Source organism: Macrotis lagotis, chromosome 8 (genome assembly GCF_037893015.1).
Source record: "Macrotis lagotis isolate mMagLag1 chromosome 8, bilby.v1.9.chrom.fasta, whole genome shotgun sequence".
In the NCBI taxonomy this organism is placed as follows: Eukaryota; Metazoa; Chordata; class Mammalia; order Peramelemorphia; family Peramelidae; genus Macrotis; species Macrotis lagotis.
The window spans coordinates 188,874,364-188,888,211 of record NC_133665.1 but is presented as its reverse complement, the minus strand read 5'-3'; the positions used below and the strand labels follow the sequence as shown (position 1 = coordinate 188,888,211).

The window sequence follows — 13,848 nt, the reverse complement described above, 5'->3', positions numbered from 1 at the left end:
GCACCAGTAAATATTTCACTTTAGATTATGAGAATGATGTAGATAACAGACTGTATCTTGGGTTACAATAAATCAGTTTAGGGAACCAGGAGTCCCTTGACCTTCCCAACAGTTCACATCTATCTAATAGGGGACAGAGTCTAAATTCAACCCTGGTTCTTCTGACTCCATTTACAGTGATTGTTTCTATTTGACCTTGCCCCTTAGCTTTTTGTGAATATTTTCCTTTTTCTTCCTCTTGGCATCTGCTTTAATTTTTGTTTTTTTGCATGGCGTTGGGGTTAAATGATTTGGCCAAGGTTACTTAGCTAAATAATTAAGTGCCTGAGGTTGGATTTGAACTCAGGTCCTCTTGACTCCAGGACTAGTACTCTATCCACTGTACTAGCTAGCTGTCCCTTAATTCTTTTTTTTTTTTTTTTAGATTTTTCAAGGCAGTGGGGTTAAGTGGTTTGCCTAAGGCCACACAGCTAGGTAATTATTAAGTGCCTGAGGTCGGATTTGAACCCAGGTACTCCTGACTCCAAGGCCAGTGCTCTATCCACTGTGCCACCTAGCTGCCCCCTGTCCCTTAATTCTTGATGTATATTTTTCCAATCTTCAATTCTTTGTGCACATTTTACCAAACCTGTGATATCTAGGCACTTGGACTGATATGCCATTTTCATCTTAAATGATGCAGGAAGCTACCAAAAAATGGTCTTCCCTGCCTTTATGTTCAATTTGCTTTCAGGGCTGAGCCCAGGAGTGGTAACACAAATAAATTTCACAGTTCTCAGCTATAAAAAGTAGACCAGTAAGATCAGTCACTTTGGACCACAGCTCTACTTCCATGAAGTTTATGATGGTCTCCCAATTTTAAGAAGTTCAGAAAGATACTTCCTTTTGTTGGTGGTGTTGTTAAACCATTTCTCCTTGAACTTTCTCATCTCCCTTTTATATTGAGTCAATGGTGTAATATTTTATTAGTATAAACAAGCTATAAATCAGTTTTGCCTTGGCCAGAGAAGAGCATTAGCCAGTGGAAAGATGTAACAAAAAGCAGCTTTTGACCAGGGCCATCTTGGGGTTCTGGCAACCTCTTATCACTTGTAGAGAGTATAGAAGTTGCCATGAGGAGCCGGCACTTTCCAAGGCTGGAGATCTCTTTGTCTTGGGAACTGGCCTGAGGACCCCCTGAAGGGGCAAGTTCCCAAGGTTAATCATTATACATTTATGTGCCACTCATTTATAAAGGGTTTAGCATAGAGAATTTGGCAGTGCCCACCTTGAGCATTTAGCTTTGCTGCTCTCACAGCCTGTTTCAGGTAATGCTCCCATAGAAGGGGCAGATACTTGTCTGGAGTTCCTGGAGCTTCTCACTTAGCTCCCTGATTTTTTTTTCTCTCTTATTATCTTTAATTTCTCTTTTATATCATTAAAAGTTTATGGTGTTGATGCAGCTAGGTGGCACAGTGGATATATCAGCCTTGGAGTCAGCAGGACACTTACTAGCTGTGTGACTCTGGACAAGTCACCTAACCCTGATTGCCTCAAAAAACCAACTTTATGGGGTTAATGTACTGGAAAGAGTTGTGAAAATGGGTTCTGAGAACCTGTATTGAACTCAACCTCACTACTTCCCTTTTTTATTGGAAGCCACTTGATCAAATCCTGTAATCTCATTTTCCACCCCCACAGTATGGGGTTGACTAGATAATGGTTCCAGCCAGTTCTGACTTTGGAATCTGGGAGGTAAGGGCCAAGGAAAGTGATGCAGACCAAACATCACCAAATCACAAAATTTCAGAGTCAGAAGGGATCTCAGTGATCATCCAGGTTTCCCAGCCTCTCTTGGAAAAAGGATCTCCACCACACCAGCCTGTGCATTTTGTCATCCAGCCTTGGGTAAAGACTTCAGGAAATGGAGTCAGTAAGCAGATTGGTACAGTGGCTCTTCCATTGATGTTGGCATACCCCTCCTCAGTTCAGTTTCCATTCATCCCTACTTGTCTATTCTCCATGAGGTCCAATGCTTTGGACATTGTGAGGGTGGCAGCTGAGCACATGCACTAATCCCTTCCTGGAACCTGCCTTTCTTTGATGCCATCCTCATCTCTGCTCTGCATTCTAGTGCCGTATTTGGAATGTGTGTTACCTGGTGGTCTAGAGTGGGGGGGTTCCTCATTGCTTCATCAGAGATTGGAGTGTTCAGTGACTGAGCTGTGGGAGAACCTTGGGAGAATATGGGTATTCAAAAAACCTTTGTGTAAGGTTTGGGGGAACTAAAATAACTTTGAGATTAGATGGTCAAAATTTACCACCCTCTTCTCAGTCTATTTGTAATCTGAGTCCAACTTCTTTTCTGTTTGTAGTATACAACCAAGACACACAAACATACACACACACACACACACACAAACCCTTCTCCTAATTACAGATCTTTTTACTTTTCATCTGTTTCCTATCATGCAATTTTCATCCTTAAACATCCTGGGTTTTACTTAGTTTGATCTATTGCCAAACTGTATTTGGATTCCCTCCAGTGCTGCTCTCTGTTTTATGGGTAATATTGCTCATCACCTTCCATCACTCTTTCCCATAAGATTTTACAAATGAGTTTATAACTGGTCTTGTTCCTGGCTGCCATAGCTTTGCTTGGCAAATAGGTCATATTTCCTGACCAGAGTATTTTTAAGGCTCTTTTGCTCCTATCAATATGGCAGCTGTTTTATGCCAGTTCAATTTTCTATGAAATTGTAGTCGTCATTGGGCATGACCTTCCTTCCAAGTCCCTTTTTTTTTTAATAGAGTTGGAGTTGTTTTAATTGTAGGCCATATTTTTTCTCTCATTTTTGTTTTTTTTCTAGCTTGTACTACAGATAACTTGGTGTGGACATTAGAGAGTATTAGACTTGGGGTGCAGAAGACTCAGGTTCAAATCCTCTTACTGGCTGTGTGTCCATGCTCATGTTTCTCCATCATTCTGAGCCTCAGCTTCCTCTTCTATAAAATCGTTTCAAAGGATCCTTCCAGCTCTTAATCTGTCTTCCTTTAATACCAGTTTTTATCTTTGTTTTGATTGGTTACCAACTTGATATTGCTTGCTGATTTCAATAATGTTCCCACTTCAGTTATAAATTATTTTCTATTTGTTAAAATATAATCATTTCAATTTCTTCTTGGTGATATTTGGTCAGCCTCACTTTCCTCAACTGTAAAATGAGGATAACCACAGCCCTTGCCTCTCAGAGGATCAACGGAGAGTGTGGAGCACAGGTGGTAGGTGTGCTCATTAAAGGCTTGTTCCTTCTCTCCCTCCTCTCCTCTCCCTCCATCTGGCACATTCCCATTCTTTTTTTTCAGAGAAACTTCTTGTTTTCCCTGGTTACGAAGCTTCTCTGTAGTTTGCAGGCCCTTTTTTCATTCCTTGTTCTGAGTCCAAACTTCCCTTGATACTCTTCCATTGGCCTTCCCTGGTCACATCTTTGTGTGGAAGTCAGTTGGCATGAACATATATTAGGCCTGTAATTTGATGAGACAGACAGATTGCCCCATGGAGGCAGTGGAAATGAGCTTGGATAGACTTGGGGTGACAGTGGAGGACAGAAGGGCCTGGTGTTTTTTGGTTCGTGTAGGTACCTGGAGTCAGCCCTGACAGTGACCACAGAACTTTTGGCATGGTTGTGGCTTAGGAAATGCTTATTGACTAAATGAATGGATGATCTAAGGGTTGTCTGGCCAGGTTAGCAGCCCCTGGGGTAGGAGGTGAATGGTATAGGGGGATCCTCAAAGCTTAACTAGTTTGCCCAGCCCATAGCAGCTGGATCACTGGCCCACAAAAAGCAAACAGAACTGGATTTTTCTGACATGCCTGCTCTCCAGAACCCAGGGTCCTTGGAGGTGAACTTGGCAGGCTCATAGGGGATGGGGCTGGAGCAGAAAGGGTGGAATTGCCTCATTTTGAAGATAAATCTTCAGTGTCCCCTTTGAAAATAGCCCTTTTCCAAAAATTTGACATTACATAATAATATACAATCTCTTGTTTATTGTTTCAAACAACATAGTCATGCAATGAAGGTATAAATAACTATTGTTTCTGTGCATCTTAGGGCCTATTTTTTCTTGGAAAAGTTGCATATTTGTTGTTCTTGTAAATGGATTTCTCAGTTCAGTGTGAGCTATAAATAGAACCACTCATTCATAGATTAGCAGCGATTTAAATAGAGCACGTGGAGGTTGGTGATCCAAACTTCTCTCTGCTCCAACTCCAGGTGATAATCTGATTCCTCAAAGTACAGCTTGTTTGGTTTATTGATGAAGTTTCCCTCTCAGGGTTTCTCTACCCATTGACTGCTCGTCTGAATAAGTCTCCAAAACAAATCCAAAAACAGATTTGAGTAAGTACAATCCACCATCTTTGGGTGCAGTGGATGGACGGGTTTTATTAAATCCAAATGGACTGACAAACTAACTGAACCCATTTAAAATAAATTTAGATGCAGTTTGTGTTGAATTTTAAATTTTGGAATAGAAATAGTTACTTTCAAACACAGCAGCTGACTATCTCCCTTGTTTAGCTTCAAATGAAAGGATGAGAGGATGCTGAAAACAAAACCTCAAACCTGTTCATCAGAAAACTCTTGCAAAATCTTTTTTCAATCTGAGCCACTCATGTGCAGAGTATTGTGAATCATTTATTGAAACTCAAATGGATTCTTTACATGCATTAATTTTAAAAAACAAACTTGCAGCAATGAGGAGCTCAAATGCTCCTGTACACATTGGGATTGACTATAAAGAAAAATGGAGTATGGGCTTATCCCTTTCTTTTCTTCCCAAGAGCAAAATAGGCTTTGGATTAAAAAAGCTGATTCTTTCATTTAATGAATCATTAATATTAACAAGTTGTCTTGATTAGTGTGTCTGGGTTGGAGGGTGTGGGGGGCAAAATCTTTTTTCAGCATATATTATACAAATTTATTAATATGACCTGGGAGGCTCAGCAGAAATATACATACATAGATGCTTTCTTTTTTAAAATAATCTTCATCACAAATATATACATCTAGTCTCCCATTCAGAAACTCAAACAAGAAAAAAAGATTGTCACAAATTTTCACCATTTTCAGTTTTATGAAAAGTGTACACTTACCCTAAATGATGGCAATGATCCTGTTTGTCATGGACACAGGTCTGTCTTGCTCCAAGACTGGCCCTATTGCCATAATGCCACGATGATGCTTGTAGCTGATGTAAATAAATATTGGTTGCATGACTGATTTGATATTATGGAAGGGAGCCAGTTGAGCTTGGTGACTCATTGAGGCTTGGCCAAGAGTAAGGGAGAAGCTCTCCACAGTCAGTTTCCAGGGTCTCAAATAGAGATTCCCAGGAGGCTGGGGGATGCTCTCTGGAAGAAGTCTTAGAGGAGGGACAGATTAGAATGAAGTGGATGAGTTTGTTTGGTGCCTTTTGGAGGATCCAGAACAACATTCAGGTGGAACCACCAAGAAGCCCAAGGACAAGCGCATCAAGTGTACTTTGGATTAGGGTTGTTAGACTCCCCCACAGTGCCTTCTCTGCTTCATTGACCTATCTAGGCAGCAGAGATTTCTGGTGGAAGTATGTGACTTTGGTAGAAGGTGCACTGATTAGATGGAGTATTCACAGACCAGGATTTGACCCAGCCCTTCCAGCTCCTTATCTTCTGTCCCCATGATCTTGTGAAACTTTAAGACCCTCATGTTACTCCCAACACATTATCCCCTGACGAGGTAGTATTTATCCTGTTTCCTTGGAAGTTCTCTTTCTGGTAGCTTTGGGGAAAAAATATGGTTGAAGGAGGAAAGCTCTAAGGTGATTGAAGTACAAGATTCAAGATGACTTGGGTGAGATTTGGGTCTGACCCATTGCCAGGGACCTGCATTCCTTTCTACACAGGCCTTGGTAATGCTGCCAATGACTGAAACTGCTTTGCCTTCCTTCAGTCGGCTCTCCAGGCTCTCCCAGCAACAGTCTTTAATAGAAATAGTCACAGGTATCCTTGTCATCAGCATCCTGAGCTTTAGAATATGCCCGAGTTTTTTCTCTAAGAGCCCAGTGGATTAAGTAAATCCCCACTGAATGGCATCAGAAGGGGAAGAAAAAATAGACCTTTGAGCTATCTTAGGTTTTAATCTAGTGTTGACATTTCCACCATCAGGGATTGGGCAGTTTAGACAGACTTGGCTTATGGAGAATCATTCTTCTATGGTTGGTGACACATTTTGTTTATGAACCTTGTATTTCTTACAAATGCTAGATTGTCCCTAATGTCTTCAGGGTTACTGCAGACAGGAGCTATACCTTCTCCCTTTCCTGTTGGAAATGTTGCATTTAAGTAGGGGAAATGTTTTTATGATCCCATGAGTTCAAGCCCAATGTCTTTGGATTTTTTTTTTAATATAGTGGACTTCTAGTTCATCTCAGGGATGATTTATCACGGAGGAGCCAATTAAAGGCATTTAGATTTTAGCCTAGGAGTAATGTGGAGGATGGTGTGTGGCCTGAAAGCTTGGACTCTAAAGCTTTTTTCCCCTACCTGAGCAGTGGTAACTTTTAAGAGATGCTGGGGTGGGCAGCTCAGTGGTACAGTGGCTAGAGCACCAGTCTAGGAGTCAAGAGAATCTGAGTTCAAGTTTGGCCTCATACACTTGATGCTCAATAGTTGTGTGACCTTGGGCATGTCACTTATCCCAATTGTCTTGCAAAAACAACCAGAAAAGGGATGCAAGGATCGTTTTTGAATTTTCCTTAACCACGTTCTCCTGTTGTGTGAATGAGTGGTTAAGGAGATGAATTTAGCGGAAAGTGATGCTGTTAGCCCTGATGTTCTCCACCCTGTCATTTTCCTCCCTCCCCAGTAGGTGAATTCTGCTTAGAATTTCATTAAACTGAGCTTCTCTGATTGGGCTGGAAAAACCAGAATTTGTGACATTGATGAACAGGTTGCCGCCTCCAACCTGCTCCTTCTTTCCTCCTTGTTCTCCTGGCTTTCTTTTCACTTCTGCCTTGACCTTTGGATTTTCTCTTTAACTTTTGCTTCCATCTTCTCGGTTCTCCACATAATTGGTTCTCTTCTCTTTCTGTGAAGAGTCTTGGTCCTGTTGCTTCCTCTGGACAGGGGCTCTTTCTCCTAGGAACTCATTCTGAATTGAATAGTAGACATTGTCCAGGGTGGAGGTAGAGAATGTATTTGAATGCCCTGCCTTCCCCCAGATTGGACATCTCTCTTCTCCTTGGCTGTTTCCTATTTGGTCTGCTGATTGGTCATGCTGATTTACTTATGTAAACATTGCTCTATGTGCTGGGGATGAAATACAAAAAAGGGAACTAGTCCCTGCCCCCAAGGATCTTTTATTGGGAGATATTACAAGCACATGTAAAAAGATCCGAAATATAAAGGGAATAAATACAAAGGGATGCAAATCAGTAAAACAGATGACTGTTGGGGAGGGAAGGAAGCAAGTACAGAAATAGAGAGGCTCTTGTGGACTCCCAAGAGAGGTTTCATTTCCATACTACTATAGCAGCTCCCTTTACCAGGGCTCCCTTATCTTCACCCCTATGATTGGAAATAGCCAACACCCAGAACTGAAGTAAACAGATTTACTTTTTAGCAACCACATTAGATACCACAAAGCCTTGTATTCACATTCATTCACTTTGCATGGCTTTCAAGGCCACTCACCATCCTCCACATTACTCCTAGGCTAAAAGAAGATACTTGGAGAAGCACATTTACCTAAAATTCAATTCTTTTGAGTTTCTCTAGGAATATTGAGAAATATTTCTCAAGCATAAAACTAGACATTTTCTTTAAGAAAGTGGGAAGAACAAAAGTTCAGACCTGAGGAGTCTTCCCTTTTGTAATTCAAGGTTAAGATAATGATCACAGGAGCTTGTGGGTGAGTAAGGGGGATATCTTCTACTGGCAGAATGGGCAGATGAGAGCATTTTATTGCAAAGGCCACGAAGGTGTCCAAAGCAGGTCCAATGGAGCACTTGGCATTTGGTCAGAAATGAAGATGTTGAGGTCATCCACCAGATCCCGGGCCATCCCCAGTCCTCCTGACGTTTGTCCTGCCACTGGACTTTTGTGAACTCTGGAAGAGAGAATGAGGATGATGACGTAGTACAACTCACTTAAATCCAGTTCATGTGCAAGCCAGGATTGTGCCCTCATACTGGTCCTAGTTGAAGAGGAAGGATCAGCAACAACAAAAATATTGATCACAGGAAAAAACTCCAAAAAGGGAGTGACCCAGAAAGAGCCGAGGGTGACTCTTCTGTCTGAACCCCAGACTGTATTTTTACATATTCATGTCTTTTCTTTGTTTAAGATTCCTATTCCCTCAAATTGCCTTAGGACGAAAGTCCTATCCGGAAGACACGGGACTGACTGACCATTGCCAGTTTAGACTGCAGGCTAGAAATAGCTTGGATCTAGATTTCTGTTAAATTCACAAAAATTTGTTATAGATGAGCCTGAATTGCAGAGTACATGATCAGCATTAATATTTATTCTGTTTAGCACTCTAAAATCTTTACTCAGAGCCCCATTGACCGTATTTTAGAGAAGACTTAGAACAAATTTGGTTATCTGGTTCCCTCAGCTTCTAACAGATTAGGAGATAGAGGAGAAGCTTCCTGGACCCCTTTGGCAGTCTGATGAAACTATGGACTCCTCAAAACCATATTTTCAATGCACAAAACAAAGTTTATTACCAAGAACAATAATTATATTGAAATAAAATTCTCTGTGTGTGTGTATGTAATTTTTTTTTTTTTTAAAGCAAGCTCATACATCCCTTGAAAGCTATCTCCAGGTTAAGAAATCCTGATCTAGAGGGAGGAGAATATAACCCCTATTGACCTGCCTTCAGACAGGAGAGTAAAACTATGAGAAGCTTCGGACAAACTCCAGTTTAGAAGTCTGAACAACTCCTTCAGCAGCCAAATGAATAGCAGTGATTAATGTGCTTGTTATATACACATCTTATTCATTAGGGTAGACTGTCAGGAAATCTCAGTGCTATCACTTCCTGAACATGCCTGCATGGAATAAAGATGCTTTGTAAAGGAAATTTTCTTCACCCCCCCCCCCCCCCATATCAGACTCTTCCTCATCATCTTGGATTAGATGGAGTTTGGGTTAGGTGGTTTGTGGGCCTTTCCTGCTGCATGAATCCAGCATCTAGATTTTATTGAATTGAGATAGAAGTGAGGGAACAAGAGTGAGAAAGACCTGAGTTCAAATTCTGCCTTAGAAATGAGCTGGCTGTGTGTTGTTGGGCAAGTCAGTTCACTGTGAAGTGGGGATAAGAATGGCATCTCCCTCCCAGGATTGTTGTGAGGCTCAAATAAAATAATATTTTTAAAGTACTATATGAATATTCTTATTATTATATAGAGAAAGGCTTCTTAGTTCAGTTTTTACATAGTGGTAGAAAGAATATTGGCCAGGGTCAGGATTCCTTGCTCTGCCCTTAAGGAGCTTTATTACCTTGGGGAACTTAGTCTTGCCAAACCCCAGGTTTCTCCTTTGCAAAATGGAGTTGCTGCTGTGAAAGCACCTTCCTCTTCCAGTTAGGTAATTGTGTTTTTAAAAAAAAAATTATTTAAGGCAATGGGGTGAAGTGACTTGCCCACAGTCACACAGCTAGGTAATTAAGGGTCTGATATAGAATTTGAACTCAGGTCCTCCTGACTCCAGGACTGGTGCTCTCTCCACAGCACCACCCAGCTGCCCAGGTAATTCTGTTTTAATGGGTGGTTATTGCTTCTCTTTTTATTTGGCATTTAGACATCACCCACATCTCTTTGAGTTTTGTTGTTGTCCTTGCTCTTGAAGACCTCAGCCATGGGGAGGAGAGGCCCTGGGCTTGTCTTGGAGTTAGTGAGAATATTGCCCTGAAAGGTATATTTTGCTAAGATTATCCCATATTACTGGAAGGAAATGAGAGACATACTTGTTTTTCTGGAAGGTTTTTTCCCCCCTCTGTATATTCTTATCTTCTTCCGTATATGAAAGTAATGATGGAAGTTGGTCCTGTTTATGGAATGTCACCCAAAGTGTAGGACCTTTGGCTCTCCTTCATGTGAATTAAGATGAAATTCTGCTCCTGCGGGGCAGAGGGGCATCAGGGTTTATGAAACCAGCTGGTGTGTTCTGTGGACCCTGAGGCCCTGGGTCCTGCTGCGGTGACCAGAGACTCGTGGCCTCTCTTCCTCTGGACACAGAACCTGGGTTCTCTGTGATGCAGTATCCAACAGGATGTAGAGAAGCCAAGCCCCAGAGTAATCCTGAGGGGCACCAGCACTGAAAAAAGACTCATGGACTCTCAGAAAACTGGGTATCTGATGACTCTCCTTGAGACTGGTATATTAGGGTGTCCATATGGGTACGTCTGTGATATGGTTAGAAGTCAACATGAGGAACAGTAGGGAGGACCAAATCCTCGGGGCTCCACTGAGCAGACACTTTGGGCATAGATCATTGTGCACTCATCTTTCCTTCACTGTTAGCAATTCTACTTGAAACATGCAAATAGAAGAAAACTATTTGTAGAAAAACACCAGTCACACAAGACCATAATAGTTTACTTGCCCCTCTGTGCAGTGACACACGTCCTCCACTATGCTTGCATCTACCTGTCACTCACCTAAAAACTTTGGTCGCTGAGGCAGCTCTAATGTCTTCTTTTGCTAATGGAATTCAGAGATTTTTCATCGAGAGGCCCCCCTTCCCCCATCTCCTTGGTCCTCACCATGTGTTTGACCATCTACAGGAATGAAGTGGAGGAGACTTGCCCAGCAGATGGAGGTCTAGGGCTTTCCATTTAAGTCTGGTGAGTCTTCTGAATGCAGCAGTTGCTTGAAGAATTTTCTCAGTTACTCTTTGAGAGAAAATGTTAATAGGAAAATGCAAAAGGAGCAGCTTCTTAGACCTTGATTATGACTGGACCCCTAGGATAGGCTATGCTTCTCCTTGATGTAGATGTCAACAAAGGAAGATTTATTATTTTTTCACAAATAGCCAGTCATAAGCTAATGAAAAGTCATTATGGTACATAATGGTACTGAGACCATTAATTATTTTTGTACCTGAATAGAAAGATCCTTATTTCTTCACTTATTATAAATCTAAAACTTATCTCCTTTTTATTGAAATTTTATTTTATTTTTCCAGTTACATGCAATGGTCATTTTTCAACATACATCCAATTACAAATTTATGAGTTCCACATTTTTCTACCACCCTCCCATTCTTCCTTTCTCTGTGAAGAGTTTGGTAAAAATTATACATGTGTATTTATGTTTAACATGTTTATGTCTTAGTCATGTTGTGAAAGAGGATAACTTTATCTTCTAATATTATAATTGCCAGAAATTGTGCAGTACTCTTTTTAGTGTGCAGAAATGATCAATTCCTCGGGTAAATAGCATATTATCCTCGGAAAGAGACAGCAGGTTGATACAGTCATTAGACCTTTGCAGAACACTTTCCTAACAATCGCCTTAGAGGTTGTTAGGAATTTCTGATGAGGAAACAGGTTGAGAGATGGAGCCAGTCCATGTCGTTCAGGAAGTCTTAGCTGTGTGATGCTGTCTGTTTACATGTGATGGAGAAGCAGCTTGGGGCAGTGGGTAAAGAGCCAGCCTCCAGCCCCAGAGACTTGACTCCAAGTCCCACCTTGGATTCATTCTGATTGGGATTTGGGGCCAGTGCATTGTGCTTCCCCAGAATAAGAGGCTCATTTGCAGAAGAAGTGATGAGGGGCTCTCCCTGCTCCATTAATGTCATTGGGCCCCCTCTGTTCTAACTCTGGCCCTGCAGAAGGAGTTTAGGATTGAGAGGTGACGACGACTTTCAGAGTCATCTTGTCTCACTCCAACCCAGAGCAGGAGGTCTGCCTTCAGTACCCTTGGTGAAGGGATCATCTCTTGAAGGTTTCTGCTTCAGGAGACCCCCAAGCAAGTACTCCTGGAGCAAGCTTAGAGTGAACTTATTTTAGAGAGAAGAAATTTTTAAAATAGTGTCATATAAGATTATCCTATTATTGATATTATTTTCATCTGACAAAAAGATTCAACAGAATGATTTTGTACATAAATGTCATTTGTGTCATTTTGTCATTGTTTCAGTGAGAGAATTGGAGTGAAAGAATTCCCAGGTTCCCTTCCTGGTCCCAGTTGTGTGGTTCTTTCTTCCTCCCATACTGTAATATGTTAACAGAGCTCTCTGTAATATGTTAACTGAGGTCACCTCACCCATCCCTTCTTTCACTCCCTCTCTTCCCCTCCCAGTTCCCTCCTCTTCTCCCTTCTTGGACTTTTAGAGCCAGGTCAGGAAGTCTGTGCAATGAGGATGAGCCCAGGCAGTGATACTCAGTGGCATATTCATTCCTGGTCCCTAGGGGTCTTCCCCTTGGAGGACCCTCCCCAGCAAGGAGGCAGCTTGGGGCTGTACTAGATGGACAGCCCCACACTGCCCCAGAGGCTCTAGAATATTGTCTGCCAAGGTGGGCTTGTTCTCTTCTCTAACCGGCAAAGGCCCTTTAGATGCAAACACAGGATTATTTTCATAAAAAATGGATGAAGATGGAAAAACAGGCGTGTGGATGATTTTCTTTTTCTTTTGTCTTTTTCTGGTAATAAATTCTGTGGTTTCCAACCCCCAAGTATTTGTTATCTTTCCTTTTATTTTTCTTGACAATTGTTCCCTCGGGGCATTCAAAATTATGTTATTTCTAGAGTGAAATTCCTCTTTCTCATTTAGAGACTCTATCCCACCCTTGTTTTCTTTAATGCTAGTGCTGTTTACTCATGCTGCACGTTGGAGACCCCGGTGTTACTTGACTGCTATGGATGGAGAAGATCTCCTGTCATTAGAAAGCCTGGCAGATAGTTTCCATCTTTTGGCTTCCATATTTATCTTTACGAACCCTTGGAATGATGTTGCATAGTTAGCTTTTTGGTCTTTCTCTTAATTTCTTTTTAGTGATTCTTGCAGTTCTATGAAGGGATGCTTCTCCTAGTCCTGCACTATCCATCTTTGTTAGGTTTTACAAATGAATTTATACTATTAGCTGGTGTTGCCATGGTGGCCATATGCCTTGATTTGTCAGGGATCATATATTTACTAGCTAAGGCATTGTGTAAATTCTTGGTCTCGTGGTGTTGCTTGGTTTAGAGAAATTAAACTTTCCTTTAAAAGACCATCAATGTCAGTTCCTTTATCCTTATCTCACTTTTCAGTGTTAACAGCTCATTTTAAATAGGCCAGGCTACCTAACTTGCATTTCATATGTTCTCTCTTTTTTATTCTAACATAGTATTAATTTTGATCCCAGCTTAGTTTCTTTTCTCCAGAAAATCTGAGCATACATGTTCATAAGATTATCCTAGAAGGGGCAGAGGCAGGAGGAAAGACTTAGGGTTACCCAAGACTTAATTGGTTGCCTGAGTGCAGGATGACCCGGAAATAGTGAAAAGATAGACTTCAGTCCCAAGAAGGATTTGCTTCAGAAATTCTTTCAGTACTTGGCTGTTTCTACAGAATTTTCTTTTTTTAATGCTCTTCATTTTATAGTGAGAGTCTCTTCTTTGGAGCATTCTTATAACTTTGAGATGTTTGCATCAAAGGGAGAGAAGGGAGTAACCAATATTTTCTTTTTTTTTAAAGCAGTGAGGGAAAGAGGGAGGGGAGGCTGTGTCCTACTCTGGACTTTGGTGGGCCTTAGTACCTTGGGCTGGGTGATGGGCTGGAGAATGGACTTGATTCCTCAGATACTTCCTGCTTTTTGGCCATAGCAGTCTGCTCAC

General features: G+C 41.4%; 1 protein-coding gene across 2 annotated transcripts in view; it reads left to right on the top strand.

Annotated features, from left to right (window-relative positions):
- VPS41 (VPS41 subunit of HOPS complex) overlaps positions 1 to 13,848 on the top strand; it is a 162,289-nt gene that overhangs the window by 8,974 nt on the left and 139,467 nt on the right. The window contains exon 1 of one of the 2 annotated variants that reach the window (XM_074199211.1): positions 9,556 to 10,871. The exons of the other annotated variant lie outside the window; for it this stretch is intronic. The gene's annotated coding sequence lies outside the window, so the exon portion shown is untranslated. Of the gene's footprint in view, positions 1 to 9,555; positions 10,872 to 13,848 lie in introns of those variants that run through there. 2 annotated transcript variants of the gene reach the window in all.